At 37.6% G+C, this 13,936-nt stretch overlaps 1 protein-coding gene and 1 long non-coding RNA gene across 5 annotated transcripts in view; one reads left to right on the forward strand and one right to left on the reverse strand.

The window, feature by feature from the left end:
* Positions 1–13,936, reverse strand: part of RNF169 (ring finger protein 169) — a 108,267-nt gene that overhangs the window by 79,785 nt on the left and 14,546 nt on the right. The gene's annotated exons all lie outside the window — the stretch shown is intronic.
* The window catches only part of LOC109491963, a 42,603-nt gene that overhangs the window by 15,137 nt on the left and 13,530 nt on the right, over positions 1–13,936 (forward strand). Inside the window, exon 2 of the long non-coding RNA XR_002145634.2 lies at positions 958–1,061. This is a non-coding gene — a long non-coding RNA (uncharacterized LOC109491963). The remainder of the gene's footprint in view (positions 1–957; positions 1,062–13,936) is intronic.

Genomic DNA, 13,936 nt, shown 5'->3' on the forward strand with positions numbered 1-13,936 from the left:
ATAGAAACAATACAGTTATGGTGAATACCTTCTTTCAGGCTGGGAGTCTGTAATTTTGGCACATGCTAGGCAGAGGGTGCCCATCATCAGCCCCTAATAAAAACTCTAATGAGCTTCCCTAGTTGGCAACATTTCACATGTGTTGTAACAACTTGTTACTAGGGAAATTAAGCATGTCCTGTGTGACTTAACTGAAAGTGGACTCTGGAAGCTTTCATCTGGTTTCCCCTGAACTTTGTCTTATGTGCCTTTGCTGATTTTGAATTATATCCTTTCACTATAATAATTCATAGCCATGAGCATAACTATATGCAGTGTCCTATTAGTACTGCTGGTGAATCATCATAACTGGGTGGTCTTGGGCTTTCCTGAGACACACACACACACACACACACACACACACACACACACACACACACCATGGACTAAAATTAAAATCTCTTTAGATCTCATTTCTACCTGAGAGACAAGGGTGGCAACACACTAGATAACTTGTAAAGTTAATGATTCAGTAACAATATTTTTATTTCATTTTAATTTACTACTCAATAGGTTTCTCCAAATTCTGAAATACTCTATTAAAGTTTAACATGATGGTAAAAATGCTATTAGATTTTAAACTTACATAAGAGTAGCTATAATATCTAAATAATTTCTTTGAAGCTTTTTGAAATGTGGTGTTTCAATCTGCTTGAACTATTGAGAAATGGAACAGAAAAGGGCCAGAAAAATGAAAATCTCCCCTTTTAAATCACAATCTTTTACAATGTCTCTTAAAGCTGACTGGAAAACATGTATAAAATCAACATTATTAATTATACTAAGACATTTATCAATCATTATTAACCTTTCAGGTTCCCCACCTTTTAATAAAGAAAAAAACAATCACTTATAATACAAGAGCTGCTGTCTGCTGATGTGGGACTTTTTTCTCTTTATTTCCCTCTGCCTTTCTAGGGTCATAAGTCAGATTCCTCCACTCCAAAAGATGAAATTATGGCTGAAACACCTGCAATACTACCACTAGAGCAGAGCAACTGGAGAAAACCCAGATGACCCTGGTATGGTGATGCCTTTTCATATATAGTATCAAAAATATAATTCATAGACATCATTAAAATTAAAAATGTCTGCTCTGCAAAAGACAATGTCAAGAGAATGAGAAGATAAACCACAGACTGGACAAAATATTTGCAACAGACATAGCTGATATAAACATAAGACTATTACCTAAAATATACAAAGAATTAGGAGTGCCTGGCTGGCTCAGTCAGTAGAGCATGCAACTCTTGATCTTGGGGTTGTGAGTTCAAGCCCCATGCTAGATGCAGAGATTATTTCAAAAAAATTATAAGTTTTTTAAAAATATACAAAGAACTATTAAATTCAGAAGAAAACAATCTGATTTTTTTTTAATGGGTAAAAGACCTTAACAGACACCTCACCAAGGATATACACATGGCAAATAAGCACATAAAAAGATACTCCATATCATAGGTCATTAAGGAGTTATGAATTAAAACAAGATACCACTACACACCTATTAGAATAGCCAAAATCCAAAACATGGAGAAAACCAAATCCTGGCGAGGATGTGGAGCAACAGGAACTCATTCGCTGCTAGTGAGAATGCAAAATGGTACAGCCACTTTGGAAGACAGTCTGGCAGTTTCTTACAAAACTAAACAGTCTTACCATATGATCCACCAATTGTACTCCTTGATATTTACACAAAGGAGTTAAAAACTTATGTCCACACAAAAACCTGCACAAAGATATTTTTATCTGCTTTATTCATAATCACTAAAACTTGGAGACAACCAAGATATCCTTCAGTAAGTAAATGGATAAGTAAACTGTGGTACATCCAGAAAATGGAATATTATTTAGTGTTAAAAAGAAATGAGCTATTAAAGATATGAAATGACATGGAGGAAATTTAAATGCATATTACTAAGTGAAAGAAGCCACTCTGAAAAAGCTACATATTGAATGATTCTAACCACATGACATTCTAGAAAAGACAAAATTATGGAGACAAAAAAAAAAAAAAAAAAAAAAAAAAAAGACCAGGGTTTGCCATGAATGGAGGGGGGTAGGGATGAGGTGGCAGAGCACAGGGTGCTCTTACCCCAGTAAAAACACACTATACAGGGGCACCTGGGTAGCTCAGTTGGTTAAGCGTCTGACTTTAGCTCAAGTCATGATCTCACAGTTTGTGAGTTCAAACACCACCATGGCGCTCTGTGCTGATGCTCAGTCCAGAGCCTGGAGCCTGCTTCAGATTCTGGGTCTCCCTCTCTCTCTGCCCCTCCCCCGCTCCCACTCTGTCTCTGTCTCTCTCAAAAATAAATAAAACATAAAACATTAAAAAAAATTAATAAAAAAATACTCTGTACAATATTATAATGATGGATATATGTCATTATATATTTGTCCAAACCCAAAGAACATACAAGAGTGAACTCTAAAGCAAACTACAGACTGTGTGATTATAATGTGGCATTGTAGGCTCATCCTTGGTAACAAATCTAATATTTTGGTGAATGATATTGATAACGTGGGAGACTAAAAACACCACTACCCTCCTTAGTCCAGAGAAGTTAGTCCCAAGCCCAATTCCTCTACCAGCTTCTATAGGGATTTTCAAGTGTTTCCGTAGCATAGAAACAACCAGTCACCTTTCCTTCACTGCACAGAACAGACAAGCTAGAAACTACTTCAGGTGTCACTGAGGTGCTGAATATCTTGGTATTTGTAAATGAATCCAATGGTTGTAATGCTTTCTTAATGCCTGTCCTGCAACTACTACTACGTTTAACAGGAAGAGAAACTCTCTAAGGATATGATGCTTTAAGAATGACACATCCCTGTGGCTCGTGACCTAAACAGAGTATTGCATTCAGTCTAATGTGAACTGGAGGAGCAGCTATACTTCCTTGAAGGTCCTTCCTGAAAAGGGTTTTCTCTGGGGTGGGGTGACTGGGTTATTAATAAAGGCAAACAAACAAAACAAAATAGAAGACAGGCATTTTTCTAATTGTACCAAAACCTCAGGAATGAAGCATCACTGACAAATCATACTCAATACAAAATTAGAAAAAGAAACTCACTCAACTGTACTGGGAAGATGTTAACCCTAACAACTCCCAAATCCAAAGTTAATCATTGCTTGGTACCTGGCTGTGCTTGAGTTTTCACCCCTGTACATTCAAATTCTTATCAGTACATCAGAAAGAACAAGAACTTTGGACTCAGGTCCCAAGACCTAGATCCTAATTTGAATACTCAGACTTACTAGCTATTTATCCTTGGGCAAATAAAAAAAAAAAATTCTCTTTGGGTAATTTCCATCTCTATCACCACCTGCAGCACCATTATGATGGCCAGCAATTATGTAACACTTACATTATGCCAGGCTCATTTCTAAGCACTTTGTATTTATTAATTCATCTAATCATTATAATGACCCAAAGGGGACATACTATTATCCCAATTTTATAGAGCATTTAATTTGCCCAAGGCTATGCTGCTATCAGTGAAAGAGCTATGACTTGAACCCAAGCAATCTGGCTCCGGAATCTGTGCTCTTATCCACAATTCCTTATTACTTCTTTAATAATAATTTTTTTTAAAAAGCCTAAAATCCCTATAAAACAATAGGCAAACAACATGAACAGGTGGCTTATAGTAAAAATAAAGTCAGAGGTTGGCACCCAACTCTTGATTTCAGCTCAGGACATAGTCTTGTGGTTTGTGAGGTTGACCCCCTGAAGGAAGAAGCACGGAGCCTGCTTAGAATCCTCTCTCCCTCCATGCCCCTCCCCTGCTTGCATGTACTCTCTTTCTCTCTCTCAAAATAAATAAACATTTAAAAATAAATTCAGATGACTTATAAACATATTAAAATGTGTTCAATGTCACTCATATTTTAAGATACCAAGAACTTTTAAAACAAAACACTTCTTTTTATCAGATTGGCAAAAATCAAAGAGTTTGATAAAGACGAGTTAGCAAAGGTATCCTTTATCTTAAAGATATCTCACAGATGTGTACAAAGATGTTACGTATAAGAATGTTCACTGTGGGGGCGCCTGGGTGGCTCAGTCGGTTGAACGTCTGACTTTGTCTCAGGTCATGATCTCAGGTTGACGAGTTCGAGCCCTGTGTGGGGCTCTGTGCTGATGGCTTGGAGCCTGGAGCCTGCTTTGGATTCTGTATCTCCCTCTCTCTCTGCCCCTCCCCTGCCCATGCTCTGTCTCTCTCTGTCTCAAAAATAAACATTTAAAAAAAAATTTTTTTTAAATAATGTTCACTGTGGATCCTCACAATACTAAAAACTGAAAACAACCTAAATATCCTTCAATTAGAGACACTGAATAAATTATCAGATGACTGGGATACCATGAATCTATTACTATACTGTCTGCTTTAATTCCTGGTCTGGTTTCTTGGTTTACCCAGTAATTTTTATTAGAATGTCTTTCATTGTGTATGAAAAACTGTAGAAGCTCTGGATGATATTACATTCCTACAGAAGATTCATCATATTCTCCATAAGCATTTAGAATGAGGGCAGATCACCTCACAATACAATCAGGACAGGAGCTGATTCAAGGCTGGCTGCAGTCTTTGTAAAGCTTGTAAAGCTTACCCTGCTTTGTAGCCCTTCAGAGGTCCAACTGAGAGTCCGGGTGTTTACCAGGACTACTTCCCTTGGAAGGTCTTCAAATTTTCTCTCCACTCAAGAACTGCTACAAGAATCCTTTGCTTTTCAGTAGCTTTCTGTGAAGGTTCTTAGCCCTTTTTTTACCCTCCACAGTTTAAGAATCAACAAATCCTTAAGATAAAAAAGCAGGTAGAGGGAGAAAAGGGAGTGGGGAAATGTACTTCCCTTCTCTCTGGGATCTTGGCCTCTCAAGTTCTTGTTGCTCTGTCAGCCTTGAACTACAATTTTTGTATCCCCAGCCCCATGAAGAAAGCTTTGCTATCTTCCCACCTCTTAAAGTTACACTCTCCATTCGCCAAGAGACCACAAATGTCTGAAGTCCTGGCTGCTTTAGCAACGTATCAATGCCTTCATATAGATTTTTTTTTTTAATCAGGCTTTTCTAGTTATTCTCAACAGAAGTTTTGGTCTGCTACAATCTGCTCCATCATAGCCAGAATCAAAATCTACATTTTTCATAAGCAGTGGAAAAGACAAATTTTTATCATCAGACAACAGACCATTACTATAGAAGGAATGAGCAGTGAGGAAGAATACAAAAGTAGAGAATATTCCTTCAAGAAGATCAAGAAAGGGATACAGTAAAGGTAAAAACATTTGTGTTCCAAGTCCTAAAGAAACTTAAAATCTTTCTAGGGGAGGAAAACATACTTGGTTGGGTGAGACAATTATAGAATGTCAAAGAGTTATAAAACTAAACATTTAAGAGCTGCATAGAACAGGGGCACCTGGCTGGCTCAGTCAGTAGAGCATGTGACTCTTGATCTCAGCGTTATAAGTTTGAGTCCATATTGGATGTAGAGATTACTTAAAAACAAAATCTTAAAAAAAAAAAAAAAAAGAGCTGCATAGAACAGCAAGAGATAGAGGTGCACAAAAAGCAAAAGGAAGACAATGAATCCAAGTACATCTTCTATAACAAAACATATGTAAGTGCAGAGATCCACAGGATACAAGAGGGCATTATCCATATTAATTTCAAGGTTACCTGCTGGTACTATCCACCAAACAACCACTATCAAGTAGAGTAAGTGAAAAGAGAAATCTTAATGTTAAATTAAGCATATCATTTAGAATTAGGAAGGTGGAGACATGCAGAGTGAACCCCAAATCCATTCTAAAATGAAACTAAAGTGTTTTCTATTTTATCTACTATTTTTTGGTTTACTCCTTCTAACTCTAAGAGTTCAGATGACAGCCAAGTACTAACTGTCCAAGTACTAACTGTCTTAAACTAACGCAACTGTTCATTTCCCCACTTGCCCAAGACAAATAACAATTCATAGCAAGCAATATAAAGAGTGGTTACCTGGGGAAAAGAAGGGCAGAGAGAAAAAGTTAAAAGCTAATAAAATGTTAATACCAAGCTTTAAGACTGCTTACTTAAGTACTGTAATTAACACCACAGATTACCACTACATGAACTTATACTGCTTGTATTTTAAAACTATCCTTTGGCAAAGAACTAATCAAATCAAAATGTTACAGCTCACATACCAAGAACATATAAAATGCTTACAACTTTTGACCTAATAATTAATCTCCAGGAATCTAAGAAAATAATCTAAAATACATAAAAACTTTTACATAAAAAGATTTTCATTGCAACCTATTCATAATTGCAAAACAAAAACTGAGAATAACCTAAAAGTCCAATTTTGAGAGAATGGTTAGGCTAATTACAGACAGTCTATATAATGCATGATTATTCTGCCATTAAAATTTTATATAAAGACTTTTTAATAATGGGAGATATAAGAAAGAAATAATAAGAAAGATAGAAAACCATTTAGATTAAACGAGAGATGCAAGTTGCCAGACTCAATGCTTTATAATTTCAAACATAAAAAAAAAACAAAAAACATTAAGCAGGGGCATGTGACTGGCGCCACTGGTAGAGCAACAACTCTTGATCTAGGGGTCATGAGTTCAAGCCCCACACTGGGCACAGAGCCTGCTTAAAGAAAACAAACAAACACTAAGCATAGAAATAGCAATAAACAACTGGAAAAAGAAACAGCAATATAAATGTAGAAGTCACAAAAGGAACAAAAATATTAAGTTATCACGTAAAAAGTATGTAAGAATAATGAAAAAAGTTTCCAGAGATTAGGAAATTAAAGCAGGAATGACCAGTGAAGAAGAAGGGAGTTGCTGTGGGAAGAAAAAACACACAAAACAAGGCATGACACCTGAAATTAATACTACACTATATGTTAACTGGAATTTAAATAAAAACTTGAGGGGCGTCTAGTGGCTCAGTTGGTTGAGCATCCGACTCTTGATTTCGGCTCAGGTCATGACCTCACAGATATAAGATCCAGCCCCATATCGGGCTCCACACTGAGCATGGAGCTTACCTGGGACTGACTCTCTCTCTCTCTCTCTCTCTCTCTCTCTCTCTCTCTCTCTCTCTCTCTCTGTCTCTGTCTCTCTCCGTCTCTCTCTGTCTCTCCCCTGCTTGCATGCTCTCTCAAAATAAATAAACATTTTTTTTAAAACCCTCGAAAATAAAAAAAAAGTATGAGACCCTTTGCCCAAAGCATTTATAATATAGCTTATTAATGAAGACAAATTCATAAAGTTTTTAAAAAGATTTAAATAACAACAGAGATGATGACAGATGCAATATCACAAAATAAACAATTGCTTAGTGAAGCTTACAAGCCAATACTGCAATACTCATCCACCCACCCACAGGAGGAAGAGAACCAGGGCTGGGAAGGAGAGGCAAGACTTTAAGATGGGACGAAGCATGGGCGCCTGGGTGGCTCAGTCGGTTAAGCGCCCAACTTCGGTTCAGGTCATGATCTCACGGTCTGTGGGTTCGAGCCCCGCATCAGGCTCTGTGCTGACAGCTCAGAGCCTGGAGCCTGCTTCCGATTCTGTGTCTCCCTCTCTCTCTGCCCCTCCCCTGCTCATGCTCTGTCTCTCTCTGTTGCAAAAATAAATAAAAACATTAAAAAAAAAATTAAAAAAAAAAAAAAAGATGGGACGAAGCAGAGTCTAACCAGTAAAATTTAATTAAAAAGATGGGAGAAAAAGCAATTCATGCGAACAACAAAGCATGAAGTATAAAGGCTGGACAGTGAATAACTAAAACAGTGTTTAACTAAAACAGAAAGGTTGTACAGGCCAGAAAGGTAGGCTCGGGCTAGATTATGGAGAACCTTCAACAAGGTTCTCTATGAAGTTAAGCTAAGGAATCTAAACTTCACCCAGTTGGAAGCAATGATGATACTAACATATTTAATCTTATTAATATGGTACGACTATTAATAAACTATAAAACCTGTTATCCCACATGCTTGGGGAATAGGTTGTTCTTTACTTTTATGTGGTAACAATGCCAAATTTGGGCAGAATCCCCCCTACATACAGTATGAAGGAGGTACTTCTGTGATTCTATCAGCAGTGCTTGCCTGGGTTGGTCACTCAGTTAAATACTTTTTTTTAATATAGCACTTTACCAAACATATGAGTACACCTGATAACTTGTTAAGTACAAAATCCCGGGCTGTGGATACCACTCAGATACTCTCTGGGCACACCACAACATCTCTAGCCCTCAGTTTCCCCATTCCCAAAAGGGTAACAATAACTCCCTTAAATGAACTATTATGAATGATTAAATGTGATTTAATGTAATGTGTCTGGTACAGTGTTGGCTACATAACTGATATTGATTGAATGTAGAAACTTCCCTATAAGGATATAGGGATATATATCAGGGATATACATTTCTTGGAATTGTAGGAAAATATGAGAAATTCAATGAAAAAAAAAATGGCACCAAAGTGTTTTTTCATATATGTATTAGTGGGTCAACTTTAAAGTACTTACTAAATTAACTGCTAATAAAAATTAATAAATACTCAAATTTCAAGTTGCATCTTGCTCCCTTAGCTTAAAGAATTAACCTGATTTGTACCGTGATTTGGAAAGAATAATGAGTAGCCCAAGACTATAGGCTCGTGGCCAGAGAGTAAATATTTCAGGCTTTGCAGACCATAAGGTCTCTGTCCACTCTGCTACTGTAGCATGAAAGCAGCCATAGACAATAAGTATGGCTGTGCTCCAAGAGAAGCTTTATTTACAAAAATGAGCAGCAGGCTGGGTCTGGCCTTCTGGCTCTAGCTATCAATGCCTGGTGCTAAATGTTTGCATTACCACCTCTCCCCCCACCCCCGCCCCCCCCCCCAAATTCATATGTTGAAACCTAATCCCCAGTGTGATGGCATTTAGAGGTGGGGCCTTGCAAAGGCGATTAGGTCATGAGGGCTTTGCCCTCATGAATGGGATTAGTGCCCGTATGAAAGAGATGCTAGAGACCTCTGCCTTTCAACCAAGTGAGGACAAACGCAGCAAGAAAATGAGTCCGTGAACTAGGAGGTGGGCCCTCACAAGACACCAAATCTACTAGCATCTTGATCTTTGACTTCCCAGCCTCCAGGACCATGAGAAAATAATGACTGTTGTTTATAAGCCACCTAGTCCATGATATTCTGCTATAACAGCCCAAACTGACTAAGACACATGGATTGGAGAAAGACAAAGTAACAGAGATCAACAGAATTTGCAAACGCACATATTAAACAAAAGTAGAGTGAAAGCAGTAAGCTTCCTTGTTTAGTCCAGAAATGGCCCAAACAATTAGACATGGTTAGGCAGCCTGCATTGGATCAGCACAGTCAAATCAACAGGAGACACACAATAAAAGATGTCGTAGATGCAAATACAGGTATAGGAATGCTGCAGAGAGGGAGGCCCTGTAGATGTAGGCAGAACAAGACCACCATATGGTTGTCCCACTATATCCATCATCCTAGCACAAAATCCTTTGGATTTAATTTCTGCTCTGTTTGAGTCAAGGAATCATTCACACTAGTCCACAAGGTGGAATGATACCAAAATTAGAAAGAGTGCTGGATTTGGAGCTATACTACATGCGTTCGAAGCTACCACCCACAGGATAAATATTAATAGTCTTTACGCTCCCAAAGCCTGTGTTTCTTCGTCTGTAAAATGGGAGTACTACCTACCATAATAGGGTTGCTTTTCTCATCTAATCCTCCAATATCTAGGAGCGCCTGAGTGGTTCAGTTGGTTAAGCATCCAACTATGGCTCAGGTCATGATCTCACAGTTTGTGGGTTTGAGCCCCACATCAGGCTCTGTGCTGACAGCTCAGAGCCTGGAGCCTATCTAGGATTCTGTGTCTCCCTCTCTCTCTGCCTCTCCCCCCACACACAACTCTGTCTCTGTCTCTCTCTCTCTCTCAAAAATAAATAAACATTAAAAAAAATTTTTTTAATCCTCCAATATCTATTTGGTACAGATTCTGTGTTTATTAAATGGTAGCCTAATTGCTCTCTTGGACTCTTTGTCTTTCCATCTACCATCAACACTGCTTCTTTGGTTTTCTATAAAACACAGACCTTACCCTATCATCCTCCTGCCTTCTTTCTGCCTACAAGATTTATAAACAGTACCCAATCTACCACTCCAGCCACACTTTTCCATTCCCGCAATACCTCTCTCCTCCCCAGACTTAAGACATCTATTCCTGGATATGCCATACCCTGTCTCCTCTATGACTTTATATATGCCACTTCCTCTTTCCAGAATGGTTTTTCTCCTTCTCACTATACAGTGATTACTTCCAAAGCTGATCCATTGCTCTCTCCTTTGTGAAGCTTTTCCCGCTTAACCCAGAGAGAATTACATCAGCTTCCTGTAGGCCTCATAACATTCTGCACTTCTCTCAATGGTAGTAGCATTTATTACCCGTGTTATAATTATTTGTCGCTGCCTCTGCCTCCCCAAACTAGAAGATTTCCTTTAAGATAGGGATGGTCTCTAGGTATGTGTCTCAGTGTAAGACTCAGTGGCCTAAAACATTTTTGTAGAATGAACCAATGAGAAAGATCTTTAATACCATTAGCACCATTTTATACCAAAGTTTCAAATAATTTGTTGTCTGAAGGAAGCTGAAGTTAATAAAGCTTTTCTTTATAATTAAGGCAAAGGTAAACTTCAGTAAAGTCCAATCTTTTGTTGAAGTTTTACAGAACCAATCACAAGCAAAACACAAGAGAAATGGCAAAACAGAAGGGAGTCAAGGGAAAATAAGTCCACTGCTATTCAGAAAAATAAAAACCAAACCAAAATTGGAAATAAGTTATCTTCAAGCTTAAAAATTTTGTGGTAAATCATGTGATGAGGAAGATGTCTTGACAGTAATTCATGCCCCCCCCCAAAAAAAAAAACCAAAAAAAAAAAAAACAAAACAAGGAAAGAAACCAGTTTTATTGCTGACAAATTCAGTATGAGTAAGGCTACTGCAATCTTTAGCAGTATTAAGAATTTTACATCCAGGGGCATCTGGGTGGCTCAGTCATTTAAGCATACACTCTTGATTTCAGCTCAGGTCATAATCTCAGGGTCATGAGATGGAGCCCTGCCTCAGGTTCTGCACTGGGCGTGCAGCCTGCTTAAGATACTCTCTATCCCTCTCCCCCTCACTCTCTCTCGATCTAGAAAAAAAGAGAAGACAAGAGAAGAGAAGGAAAGGAAGAGAAAGAGAGACAGAGAAAGAAAAGAATTTAGCATCCAGAAGGAGGGACAGTAAGCCCCACCACACTTTGCATTAGTCAAGTATTATTTAAAGTATGAGAGTCATCTCTGAGTGGCATGTTTAAAGATGACCAACCAGAAGGAATCATAACATATAATCAAGAACTTTTAGGGATTTTTTTTTTTAGAAATCTTTTTCCTCCATTAAACATTTACTATGTATCTAATACATTCTAAGTACCATATGAAGTGCTGAATACATAAAGACATAATCTCTGACCTCAGAGAGTTCACGGCAGTGCCAGATACACAAATGAGGAACTGAAATCCAGTGACATGAGTGATGCATATGCTGTGTGGTGGCACAAAGGAAGATAACTGACTCCTGCATGAGTGTGAAAAAAATTTTACAGAGCACTTAATATTTCACCTGGGCCTGAGAAGATGAGTATAATTTGACGGGAAGATAGAGTCTTCCAGGTAGGATAATCATAGGGGACAAAAGGCCAAAAAGCATACTACATTACAAGAACTCTAAGTACTGTAGCATGATCAGAACATTTGGAAAGGGAGGAAGAAGACCAAAGAAATGAATTTGAGAAGTTTAACCTAAAAATTTAGATAGAAGTAATCATGGTCTTTAAATACTTGAATACTAAAACTAGGGAAGTAGATTTTAATTCACTAGAAAACTTAACTTTCAAACCATTAAAATTGTCCAATATAGAGACAGCAATGAGTAGTCCCCACAATGGGAGAAATATCCCTATTCACATATAAAATCAATCTCCCCTTGGTGTTCCAGGCCTCACCTTCTCTCACCTTAGCTCATCACTTTTCTCTACTCTCTCCAGCATCAATTTCTTCCTCTCTACTATGATAACACACAAATCTAATACACAAACATGACACAATATCAGCTATCTTAAAAAGAAACAACTCCTGAGCTCTTGCCCTCCAGCAAGTACTGGCCTGTTTCCCTGCCCCCCTTTACAGCAGACCCCTCCAAAGAGTAGTGTATATATTCACTGTTTCTCCTTTCTCACTTTAACTCATGCTATTAGGGCCTTAGTTTGTTCCACCGCTCTCCCAAAACTGCTCTTAATAAAGTCACCAAGAAGGACCTCCAAGGTTCCCCAGGGTCAGTTTACAATAGGCACGAAAGAGTTCAATGAATGGGGATAATCTGATAAACAAACAGAATCTTTACTTAGCCTAAGTACTAAGGATCTTTCAAATCAAAACAGCTAATAGCAGGCTTATGGAAAGTTATCAGTCTGGGATAAACCAGCTCAGCTTTTGCATACAACTATCTCCACAGTAATACTATCCATTTCTTCTAGAAAACCAGAAAGAAAAGTGAGATGTTGAAATTGGACAGTCTTGCACCATCTTTATCAGTATGACTAATCAGCACTCTTCTTCCCTTACATATCTTCATCACAATCGTCTGACACTTATTTTTAACCTAATCTTCTAAAATAGACTCAGGCACAGTTATTAAGTATGAAAGATAATTCTTCTTCCTTCAATGTTCCTCCTCTAAACATTCTTGCTCTCTTCAAGTCTACCCTTTTTAAGCACCTAGTTCAATGCCTTACACATCTAGATACTCTATAAATGTCTAGCAAGTAAACTATAAAACCTAACATATGGGACCTAATACAAAGTAAACTCCATAAATGCTATTTCCCTCTCCAAAACTATCCCAACTTTAAGAATGCATAAAATGATAAAACCTCCCTACCCTATATGAACAAGTTTATCTAGTTCTCTTTCTCAAAAGTACCTGCATTTTAAGAGAACCGCAAGAATAAGGGACCTAAAGAAAATATGTATTGAATTTCAGATACTACAGGATACATGTGAGTGATATCCTGAGGCAACAGAACCTTCCCTAGTCAATGAAGTGATTAAACATCAATTTGGCCCTTATATATCAAAAGAAAGTTAAACAATTTCTTTTTACTAATTCTTACCATTTTTAAAAAGCCATATATAATATTTAGGCATAGGTAAAAAGCTAGTAAAGTCTGGCAGGAAATGTATAATTATTAACAATAGTTCTCTCTAGAAAGATAAATAATAATTGCCTGAACCATAATTTATCCCTTTATCCCTTTTCCTATCAAGGACAGCTGTTACTACTCTTTCCAGTACTATAATGAGCATCATTTTTTAAAACTTTGTAATTGTGTATAGGTGTATATACATGAATGTATATCATAAATGTCATACACATTCATACATAGGGCAGACACCTATTAACGGAATTGCCACATGGCAAGAGATAAAGAATGTATCTCTTCAACCTTACTAGGTATGGCCAAACTGCTCTCCAAAATGGTTATACCGGGTTTTACTTCCCCAGCAGCATGTGGGTCCCCATTAATTATCATTAATTGATCATAAATTCTGCAGTCTGGTAGCCTCTCATCATTGGCTTAATTTGCTTTTCCCTAATTATCAATGATAGTGAGCATAACTCCAGATGTTTATTGGCTTTTCAGTTTTCCTCTTCCATGAAATGTCTATTCAAATAGACTATTTTTTCACTATTTTTCTGGTGAGGTGTCTGTCATAGCGATTTGTGGTTTCTCATATATTTTGGATATTAATCTTTAATCGGTTA

This window comes from Felis catus, chromosome D1, assembly GCF_018350175.1.
Source record: "Felis catus isolate Fca126 chromosome D1, F.catus_Fca126_mat1.0, whole genome shotgun sequence".
Classification (NCBI taxonomy): Eukaryota; Metazoa; Chordata; class Mammalia; order Carnivora; family Felidae; genus Felis; species Felis catus.